Below are 9,969 nucleotides of genomic sequence, written 5' to 3'. Positions count from 1 at the left end.
GGTCTTCTGGCTTCGAGAACTCAGGCTGGGGCAAGGAGAAATCTAGGTTGGGGGACAGGCCGCCAGATGGCGCTCTTCGGCCAGGCTGGAACTGCAGTCCCTTAGGAACAGGCGTTGGAGAGGCCCCCGGACCCCACTGCTGTGAAGGGTCAGACTGGGTAGAAGTCCTAGATCTGAAATCTTTTTATTTAATGCCAATCTCTCCTTTCTTCTCTCCAACTCTTGTATCCTCAAGAGCTCTCAGTCCGCATGGACCTTTCCTGCCTCTAGTCAGGCAGGTAGGTAGGTCAAAAGTCTAACGTTTGGGAGAAGGGGTGGAGAGCTCTATTAACCAAGATCACCCAGGGGCGGAGTTGAAAAGGGGCCGAGGAGACCTGACTCTAAGGCTAGAGGCTGATACTTTGACATGCTAAATGTCTTGCATAAAATCTGGCCCAACTGGAGAGAAGGGCCCTCCCCGGGGGTGTCAGAGTATTTGGACAGTCTCAGGTGGACTTTAGACCAGACTCATCCAAACTCCAGCTCTCCTGGTTCTTTACACTGGCCGCTGGCCATGTGAGTGCTCTGTGGGGCCTGACAGTGAGAAAGACTTGTTCCCATCCGCAACACTTCCCTGGGGGAGAAGGAGGAGAGGTCCCTGTGACTCAGGAAATAGTAGTGGGAGTGGGGCTTCTTAGGTTTCTTTGGACTTGATCATTATTAGAGAGAAAAAAAACAATAGTGGAGATAGAGGGGAACAAAGACAGAAATTAGAAGCTGGCAGACTGGCAAAGCCAAAAAAAGACAACAGCAGAATAAAAGAAAATGTGTTTTCCATTGATATTTCTGGGGAAGAGACTTAGGAAAATCTTTTGTCTTCCAGATGCTCTACCTCTGGACATCCTGCCATGCAAGTGCCCCTTTTCCTCTTGCACCCAAACCAAAATAGTTTGACACGTGATCAAGGCTTGTCCCAGTGAGAGTTCGGCAGCCCAGACTTAACTAAGTGTGGTCCTCACCTTCCAGCCTCTCCCCTGTCATTTTATCGTGTCCAGCCTTCACCAGAGCTGATCAGCTTCTGGCCTCCTCCTTTTGGTCTTTTTCCATTACCTTGTGTCTGCTACCTACTGCCTTTAGGTGCCTAGAGCTCTTTTTCTTCCTTCCAAAACTTAAGAATCTAATATCAGTCATTCTTACCTTTGCATGATTTGATTTGTTTTCTTTTTTGGGGGGGTATTAGGTTTGTTTGTTTGTGTTTTAAATAGAGGTACTGGGGATTGAACCCAAGACCTTGTGCATGCTAAGCACCTAAGCGCGTACTCTCCCACTGAGTTATACCCTCCCCACCCTTTGCATGACTTTAAATCAGTTACCCCTCCTAGGAGTATTTACAACTATGAGAAAAAACTCCAAACCTGGGCTTTGTCTCAGGTCAAAAAGAAATCCCTTGAACAGGTGGGGATGAAGGAGATGCCAGAGCTCATTTTCAGATTCCACAGTGACTTAACATATAGGCAGCCATCCACTCCAGGAACTGAAAGGATGTAATTTTACGAGTAACTTTTCTGTCCCCTAAACCAGGGTTTGTGTCTGTCTTCCTCCTCTGTCACTTTCCTTTCCTTTCCCTTCCCACCTTCCCTCACTGTCTCCCTCTCTCCCTGAATTCCCCTCTCCCCTCCACCCCTACTTCCTTCCTACCTTTCTTACATCTCTGTCCAGTGAACACTGATGAACAGGAATTCCTCAGTCACCAAGTGTCCTGTAAATTGTAAGATGTAGGAGGGTGGGTGGCCCTGCCAGGGGTGAGGCTGGACTCAAGGAGGATAAGGACTGTTGGGAAGAAAGAGAAACAATGGTTCTTATATTCACTGCTTCATCTGATGGAGCCAAAGTCAGGAAGTCCTTGAGAGAGCAGAGCTGGGCCAGAAAAGGAGCCCTTGTTAGATGTAAGGTCACACATGGGGAACAATCCCAGGGCAGTTGGCAACTGGACCAGAGCGAGGATGGGGCGATGATGTGGGAGTTAGGGGAGACTGGACTCCAGCCTGAGCCAACATGAATAGGTGTGACTGAGTGTGTGTGCGTATCTGTGCAAGTGTATTGGGTGAGGGAAGTAAACCCTGACAATTAGCACTACTTTGCCCCAGGTAAAGAGAATGAATTGTACAGTGGACACAGATCAGAGTGAGATTGAACAGTGACTCAGAAACATTGTTTTGTTTTTAGTTAATTAATTTTTAAGCTTTTTTGGGGAGGGATAGGTAATTAGGCTTATTTATTTATTTATCTATTTATTTAATGGCGGTACTAGGGATTGAACCCAGGACTCTGTGCATGCTAAGCACACGCTCTACCACTGAGCTATACCTTCTTCCACCAGGAACAGTGTTTTAAAACCCACCTTTCCGGTTTGTTTTTATATCCACATCTACTCAACAAGTATTTATTTACTGTGTCAGGTACTGTTCCCCACTATGGAGATACAGTGATATAGAGAAAAATAAACCAGGGTGGAAGGGGCACAGAGGAACAGGCAAGCAGCTGGGAGGTGGTGGTTGCTTTTTAGGGTGACTAGGGAGGCTTCACTGATAAGGTGATATTTAAGCAGAGACCAGAACCAGGTGAGGGATAGCTGGGGTGAGGGCATTTTGGGCAGAGGAAAAAGCAAGTGCAAAGGCCCTGAGGCAGAAGTATGCTTAACGTTATTCAAGGAACAACAAAGAAGCCAATATGCCTAGACTGATGTGAATGAAGAGCAGTAGTGAGAGACAAGGTCACAGAGCAAGAAGGAAGCCAGATCCTGTGGGATTTTGTATAACTTATAAGAGGACCACTCTGGCTGTTGTGTGAAGAATAGACCACTGGGGGACAGCTGAAACAGAAAGGCCTTTTAGCATGCTGTACCCATAATCCAGATGAGACTTGATGGTGGCTTAGAGTAGGTTAAAACAGTGGAGGGGAGAGAAGTGGTCAGATTCTACGTATATTTTGAAGATGGAGTTAACAATTTGCTGATGGGTGGATGCAGTTCAAGGGAGAAGACTCTAGAATGGCTCCAGGGTTTTCTGACCCGGGCAACTGAATGAGAAACCAATGACCATTCTGCTTCCCGCACTGTACTGAGTACCTGCGGGACTAGTGTGAGACTACATGGCAATTGTATCCGGCTGGACGACCCTGACTCTGCTACTGCACGGGGTAACTGGACAGTCTTATGTTTAGAAGCTAGCCACCCAAAGCAGGAGGACAACAGGAATAAATGAATTCTGTGCCTAGTTCCACCATAAGATATTAGCTGTTAGGCCCTCTTGGGTAAACTTGCTAATGTTAATGGCGGCCATTAGCATTAGGGTTTTGAATCTTAAGAACTTCCTGTTGGGGGGAGGGTGTAGCTCAGTAGTAGAGTGACTGTTTAGCATGCACTAGGTCCTGGGTTCAATTCCCATGTACCTCCACTAGTAAATAAATAAATAAACCTAATTGCCTACCCCCCAAAAAAAATTAAAAAGAAGAAAATATATATATATATATATATATATATATTAAAAAAGGAAAAAAAAGAATTTTTTGTTGTCCCTTGATCATGTCAAGACTTCCAGAAGGAGGCAGGATGTCTGGTGATTAACATGGACCTTAAGGATGGAGGTTTGTGCTACCTCTGTGGTAGTTAATGTCGATAAATATTTACTGAGCTCCTACTATGCGCCAGGTATAGTGCAAGGTTCTGGGGATGAAAAGACAAATAAGACATGGTCTCTGCCCAAGAGCATTCCCAGCCCAGAGGGAGGCATCGAATCAATGAAAATCCTGTGATGAAGGCCACCATAGAAAGATGTATATTAAAAGGGCAAAAGTGGGAGGGAGTGGCTTGGGGTGGGGTGGGGCTGGGGAGCCAGGACAGTATTCTAGATGGAAGGTGTGATTAAGGCAGAGACACAGAGGGAGGCTCCCTCCCTTTGCAAGGAACTATGAGGAGTAAAAAAAAATGCTGAAGCAAAACTTGCGAGGGAACTGTGGTGAGAGCTGAGGCTACAGAGTGAAGAGGGACCAGAGGAGCAAGGGTTGTGTTTGCTTCTGGACTTGATCCTACAGGCCTGGGGAAGCTATCAGAAGGTTTTATGGAGGGAAATGACAACAATCCATTTGTATTTTAGAGAGAAAGGAAGTTTATGCATTTCAGCAAACATTTCTGAGCTTCTACAATATGCCAGGTATGGAGGTAGGTGCTGAAGATACAAAAATTTTAAATCGTGATTGACAACCCAAAGTAATTAAGCTTAAAATCAGTGAGTGATGCTGACCCCTGAAGCCGAGGCAGGACTGGGCCTGGAGAAAGAGGCGGCACTCAAGAGTCTTTAGCAAGTGAAATGTGAAGGATCTGGGAGGGAAAGAAGAGATGGAGTCTCGGATGACCCCTTGGCAGGACTGAATAGGTGGAGGACAGGACCTTTAACTGAAATAGAAAAACGAGAAGAGTTTCTGTTGGAATGTGTGGGGTTGAGGTACTGTGGAGGGTCCAGGGAGAGAAGGTAGGAGGGAAGTGGAGCCATGACTCGTGCTCAGGAGAAAGGCCAGCACTAGAGGTAGGGTTTGGAGAGTCATCGGTGTTTGAGGTGTGTGTTGGCAGTGGGATCTGAACCCTAAGGGTTCATGGTGGAGTAACACAGGGAGACTGGAGAGTGAGAAAAGGACCCCTGAGACCTGGGCCACCTGGAACAGCCATTGCCTCCTTCTGGTTATTAAGTCCTCCCTCCCTCCCCCAGCCTTTTACCCTCTGGGCAAAAGAAGCCTCCAGCTGTCACTGCTGGTCCCCTCTCCTCTCTGCCTTTCCATTTCACTTTCCTCTCCTCTAGGTCAGCCACATAGTCTGTTTAATCTGTGAAAATGTGGGAATCCTCAACAAACATGCACCTGTGGTAAAGTATGTGATAACGGTGGCCCAGGGGATCATCCAACACAGCAGCCAAAGATGCTCTGGCCTTTCTATGTACAGAACACTGAGGATGGAGATGGGAGACGAGGCAGAAAAAGAAGAGGCAGTTTAAGGCCAAGGTCTGCAGTGGTGTGGTCCAATATGAGAGCCACTAGGCCCAGGTGGCTATTTAAATTTAATTTAAATCGGGGGGGGGTATAGCTCAGCAGCAGAGTACACGCTTTAGCGTGCACAAGGTGCTGGATTCAATACCCAATACCTCCAGTAAAAAATAAAATAAAATACAAAAGTAATTAAAAAATACATAAAGAAATCTAATTACTCCCCCCAAAAAAACAAGAGGGGAGGACATGGCTTAAGCACTACAAGCACATGCTTAGCATGCATGAGATCTTGGGTTCAATCCCCAGTGCCTCCTCTAAAATTAAATAAGTAAACCTGATTACCTCCCCCCGCCAAAAAATAACAAAAATAATTTAAAAAACCCCAAAAACATAAATTTAATAAAATCAAATAAAACAAAAAATGCAGTTCCTCCATTGTACTAGCCACATTTCAAGTGTTCAGTAACCACATGTGGCTAAAGGCCACTGTATTGGAAACTGCAGATATAGAACATTCCCATTGTCACAGAAAATCTTATTGGACAGAGTCAGGAAGCATCTATAAATGTCATTTTCCTTCTGGACTTTTTTGAAGCCTGCAAAGACTTTTTTGAAAAGAATGGGGGAGGGGAAGTTGGGTGAAGGTAGTCAAAAGGTATAAACCTCTAATTATAAGATAAATAAACACTAGGATATAACATACAACATGCTAAGTATAATTAACACTGCTGTATGTTATACATGAAAGTTAAGAAGGTAAATCCTAAGAGTTCTTATCACAGGGAAAAAAATTACTTTTCTATTTAATTTTTTATCTGTATAAGATGACAGCTGTTCATTAAACATCATGGCAGTCACTTCATGATGTACATAAGTCAAATCATTATGGTGTATACCTTAAACTTATACAATGCTGTATGTCAATTATATCTCAATAAAACTGGAATTAAAAAGAGAAGAGTGTGCACAAGGAGGAGAAAGTGGAAGGAGGGCAATGGAGGGTCGGGCAATAGTAAACTTCGAGTGTAAAAGTGAAGGAGGGGGAGGGTATAGCTCAGTGGTAGAGTGCATGCTCAGCATGCAGGAGGTCCAGGGTTTAATCCCCAGTCCCGCCATTAAAAAAAAAAAAAAAAGTGGAGAAGGTCATGAAGGACAACACAGAGCATAAGAAAAGCCAATCCAAGAATCTGGAGGGGAGGGATGATGATAAAACCAATTATTTTTGCTGAGGTGAAAGTTCATGAGGCAGTAGGAAAGCCATAGAATTTGGCTTGTGATGTTGATACCGTAAAAGACAGACAGTGACCACCAGGATGTTAGTAGTTATTGAGAAGAGCCCAAGTGAGAGAGAGGCCAGCCGTATCTGGTGTTCCTTCAGCCTGCTCAAGGGAAAAAGGCTGAGAGGGCTCTGAGACTGAGTCCAAAACAGGGTGTCAGGGCTAGGAAGTCAATGATTTATTGAGCTCTTCCTCTTGGGTGCCTAGCCTTGGGCTAGGTATTGGGTCTAGGGGATGGAGACAGCAGTCAGGGAGGGGAGCAAGGAAGGCAGTTACAGTTGAGAACAAGGGATAAGGATCTGCAATCAGGAGAGATCAGGGAGGCACTCCAGAAAAGGAGTCCCCTGGAGATGGGACAGGGTGCTGTCTGGGGGAAGAGAGTGCTGGATACCTGTCCCTTCCCAGGTTGTACTTTGACCGAGCTCTCCCATCTCCTCCTGGAGGGCAGGGACCATGTCTTCTTCATTCAGCTTTGTGTGTCCACCACACAGCACAGTGCCCAGCACCTGGAGGGAGCATGATAAAAGTCTGTTGAAGTGCAAGAGCTCAAGCTTGCTATAGAGGCCAAAAGAGAACAGAGGGTTGTAGTTTAAGTCTACATAGATGTGAGTAGACTAAGATGATGAGCACAGCTTGATGGGGTGTGTTGTTGACTAATGTGCCTTCGTGTTTTTGTAAAGATGATTTCTTCAGTGACGCTCCTCGGGGTAACATACTCAGAACAAACATAGTCAAAGTTAGGCTGGGTGAGGTCTTTCTCTAGGAGTCCATCTCCTCTCAACTCTCCAGGGACCTGAGTTCTGAAAAGATTAAAAAAAACAAAGTCAAAATGAGGAATAGCCAACAAGGTCATTGGGAATAGGATGGGAGTAAGAGGACAGGGAGGTGTGGGAGCCAGGTTTCGGTCCTCCCATCCTTGAATGACAGACAAGTAGGACTTCCTTAGCATTTCACCTCTCAGATAAATGGGCAAACTGAGAAACACCAGGGAGCTGCAAAGGGGGAAGACTTCACTTCAGAATGAGATGGGAAGAGTAAGAATTGAACATCTTCTGCACAGTAGGGAAAGAAACTGCTAGGTTGTCAGGCCGGAAGTCATAGTTCCCAGGGGGCTCAGGCCTTCCTTGTTCTCACCTGGCCTCCCTTTTCTCACCTCCAGAAAAAGTGTAAGAAGCACTGGTTTCCCCATTCAACCAGCAGAAAATTCTCAGTTGAACTGTGGAGTAACAGAACTCTAGGGGGAAGCGAGCCTCCACAAGGCCTCGGAAATCACTGTCTGGAAGGGAGAGCACACAGGCTGGCATCCTTTCGAACGCTTGGTCCCAGAAGCCCTGCGGCCACCCCCAAGGACTGCGGAGGGTGGACGGGGTGCTTTCAGCATCTCACTCGCTCCAAATTCACGCTAATTGTCACGTCTAGGTTTCTTCTCAAGAAGCCAAGACTTCAGGAGGCTGGTCTGATGTCTAACCAGACAGGGAAGGTTCAGGGGTGCTTCTCCCACGCAGGAAGGTAATCAGATCCAGGCCTCCTGCTTCCTAGATCTCTTTCCTTTGGTCTCTGTGGACCCTAGTGTCCAAACTCTTAGATTCTCAAGGCTCTCCCTTGGGCCTTGGGGCAGGATTCCCATTCTCTGCCTCTCTATCTCCCTGGAATTTTCCACTGCAGCTGCCTCCGCTCCCAGACACCCCTCCCTGGGCAAAATTCCCGGCTCCCTCCGCCTCCCCTTCCCTAATCACACCTCATTTCCACCCCCGGCCTTGAGGCCCAGCCCACAGTCCGGCCCACAGCCCACAGTAACCCCGGTGGTCCCAGTTAGAGAAATGGGAGGCCAGACCCTATGGAAGGGTGAAAGGGAGGGTCCCAGACTCTCTCCTGGGTGGGGAGAAAGGACAGTGGAGGGGCTGGTCCCCTGTGGGGCTGGAGTGGGGGGAGTGGCCCTCCTCAAATCCCCATATAAGGCAGGGCAAGCAGTTAGGCTCCTGGATTGGCTGATTCAAATGAGCATTCCACCTGGCAACAGGGTTTCTATTGGCTCTCGGGAAAAATAGGAGGAAGGTGGATGGAGGTTGTTGGTGGCGGTGATTGGAGGGGGGAGGGGAGTGGAGGTGACCGGAGTAGGGGGCGGTTACCAGGGCAACAGGGTAAGAGCCCAGCAGGGTGTCCGAGACAGCAGGCGGGGCTGGGAGGTGGAGAAGGGGGAAGAGGAAAGGAGGGTGGGAGGGAGAGGAAAGAGACTGGCGGGGAGGGAACGAGACAGGGAGACTGGATGGGGGGGGTAAAGGAGGGGGGAGAGGGAGAGAAATGTAGCAAAAGAGTACAGAGATAGAGAGGGTCAGAGATCGCTAAAGGCATCAGCGAGTGTGTCAGAGAAACAGAGACAGGAAGATGGAAAGATCTCAGAGAAAGATGGACAGAGTTCAGCAAGGAAAAACCTGGGTGGGGTTCCAAGATTTTTGAGGAGCCGGAGACTGAGAAACTGAGAGAAGAGTCAGAAAGAGAAATTGGGAGGTGTGTACACCAAGGGACCAAAAGACAGTGTCTTTAAGCACTCAAAGCCTACATGGTGATGACTGATCAGCTATGTCTTTTTTAAGAAAATGAAAATTTAAAAAATGATAGACAAAATATAGGAGTGCACACACATCAAAGATACCTTTTTCCAAACTCTAGCCTTCCACCCATTCCACCTTCCTGACCTTTGATACACACCCCAGCTCCTGTCCCCTCCTGAAACTCCAAGCTTCTCAAAATGACCCAAAGACACTGAGACCAACCAAGGGTGAGGAGCTGAGAGTGAGTGGAACAGTGTGGGCTGGAACCTCCTGCAAAGGAGGCAGATATAATCCAGGAAGGCTGGAGAAGATGGCAGCAGAAGAGAAATGCCAAGAGAGGGAAAATGTGGAAAATAAGGATCTTAAGAGGAGTTGAGGAAAATCAACTAATGATACAGGGCCAAGTGACAGACTCAGATAAGACAAGAACAGAGTGGTCCGGGAGAGAGAGGGAAGGCGATCAGAGATGGAAGGTAGAGGAGGGCAAGTGAGAAGTGGAGAAGCAGGGACAGAAGAGAGATGTGAGATTAGAAGTGGATGAGGAGGGATGAAGAGAAATTGAAGGACCACGCAAAGAAAAGTGAGGTGAGATGGGCAAACAGGAAAGGTGGAAGATGGAAGAGAAGACAGGAGATTAGAGGGCCTCTGACTTCCCTCAGACCCAGCAGAGGTCACAAATGTCAGCCTCGGGGAGGACGGGACGTCGGCTGCCCTTTTGGCTCTCCCATCCCCTCCCAAGGCCACCCAGAGAACGTAGATGCAGGAAGAGAGGGGAAATCCAGCGAGATGTGGAAGTAGCTCCCGACCTCTTCCTCCTCTCTAAGCTTTTGGTTTCTCAAATACCTGCCCGGCCTTTCCATCTGCTTCCCCCCACCCCATCACTTGGCAAAATCTCAGGGCTTTTGACGAGGGGTGGGGGGTGTCAGTCGGATCTTGGCCATCCCTCCAGTCCGCCCCCAAAAGACAGACTCCTCATACGCAGGCACTAGGTCTGGATTCGGAAAGGTCCCTCCCCGCACGAACCCCACCCCTTCCCACCTCCTCGCCCCACTCCTTTCTCCGCGACCGTCAGTCTCTCCATTTCCCCCTCCTGGTCTAGTCCTCCCTCCCGCCTCTCGCGCGCT

General features: G+C 47.7%; 2 long non-coding RNA genes across 4 annotated transcripts; one reads left to right on the top strand and one right to left on the bottom strand.

Moving 5' to 3' along the window:
• The first annotated feature begins 211 nt into the window (after positions 1–211).
• On the top strand, positions 212–1,181 carry LOC140691322 (uncharacterized). Its single transcript, XR_012066937.1, has 2 exons — positions 212–282; positions 863–1,181. It is a non-coding gene; the product is annotated as an uncharacterized lncRNA (long non-coding RNA).
• Positions 1,182–4,183: 3,002 nt separating this feature from the next.
• LOC107034221 (uncharacterized) lies at positions 4,184–9,890 on the bottom strand. 3 transcript variants are annotated; one of them, XR_012066936.1, is made up of 4 exons: positions 7,680–9,890; positions 7,447–7,569; positions 6,685–7,093; positions 4,184–4,432 (listed from the first exon to the last, which is right to left on the bottom strand). It is a non-coding gene; the product is annotated as an uncharacterized lncRNA (long non-coding RNA). The 3 variants fall into 3 exon arrangements; XR_012066935.1 differs by lacking the exon at positions 4,184–4,432 and having other exon boundaries at positions 6,450–6,799; positions 7,010–7,093; positions 7,680–9,887; XR_012066934.1 differs by lacking the exon at positions 4,184–4,432 and having other exon boundaries at positions 6,450–7,093; positions 7,680–9,887.
• Between the last annotated feature and the right edge of the window lie 79 nt (positions 9,891–9,969).

The sequence above is a fragment of the Vicugna pacos genome, chromosome 34 (genome assembly GCF_048564905.1).
Source record: "Vicugna pacos chromosome 34, VicPac4, whole genome shotgun sequence".
Taxonomy (NCBI): domain Eukaryota; kingdom Metazoa; phylum Chordata; class Mammalia; order Artiodactyla; family Camelidae; genus Vicugna; species Vicugna pacos.
The sequence above is the reverse complement of the archived record's forward strand: the minus strand, read 5'-3'. Positions and strand labels throughout refer to the sequence as shown.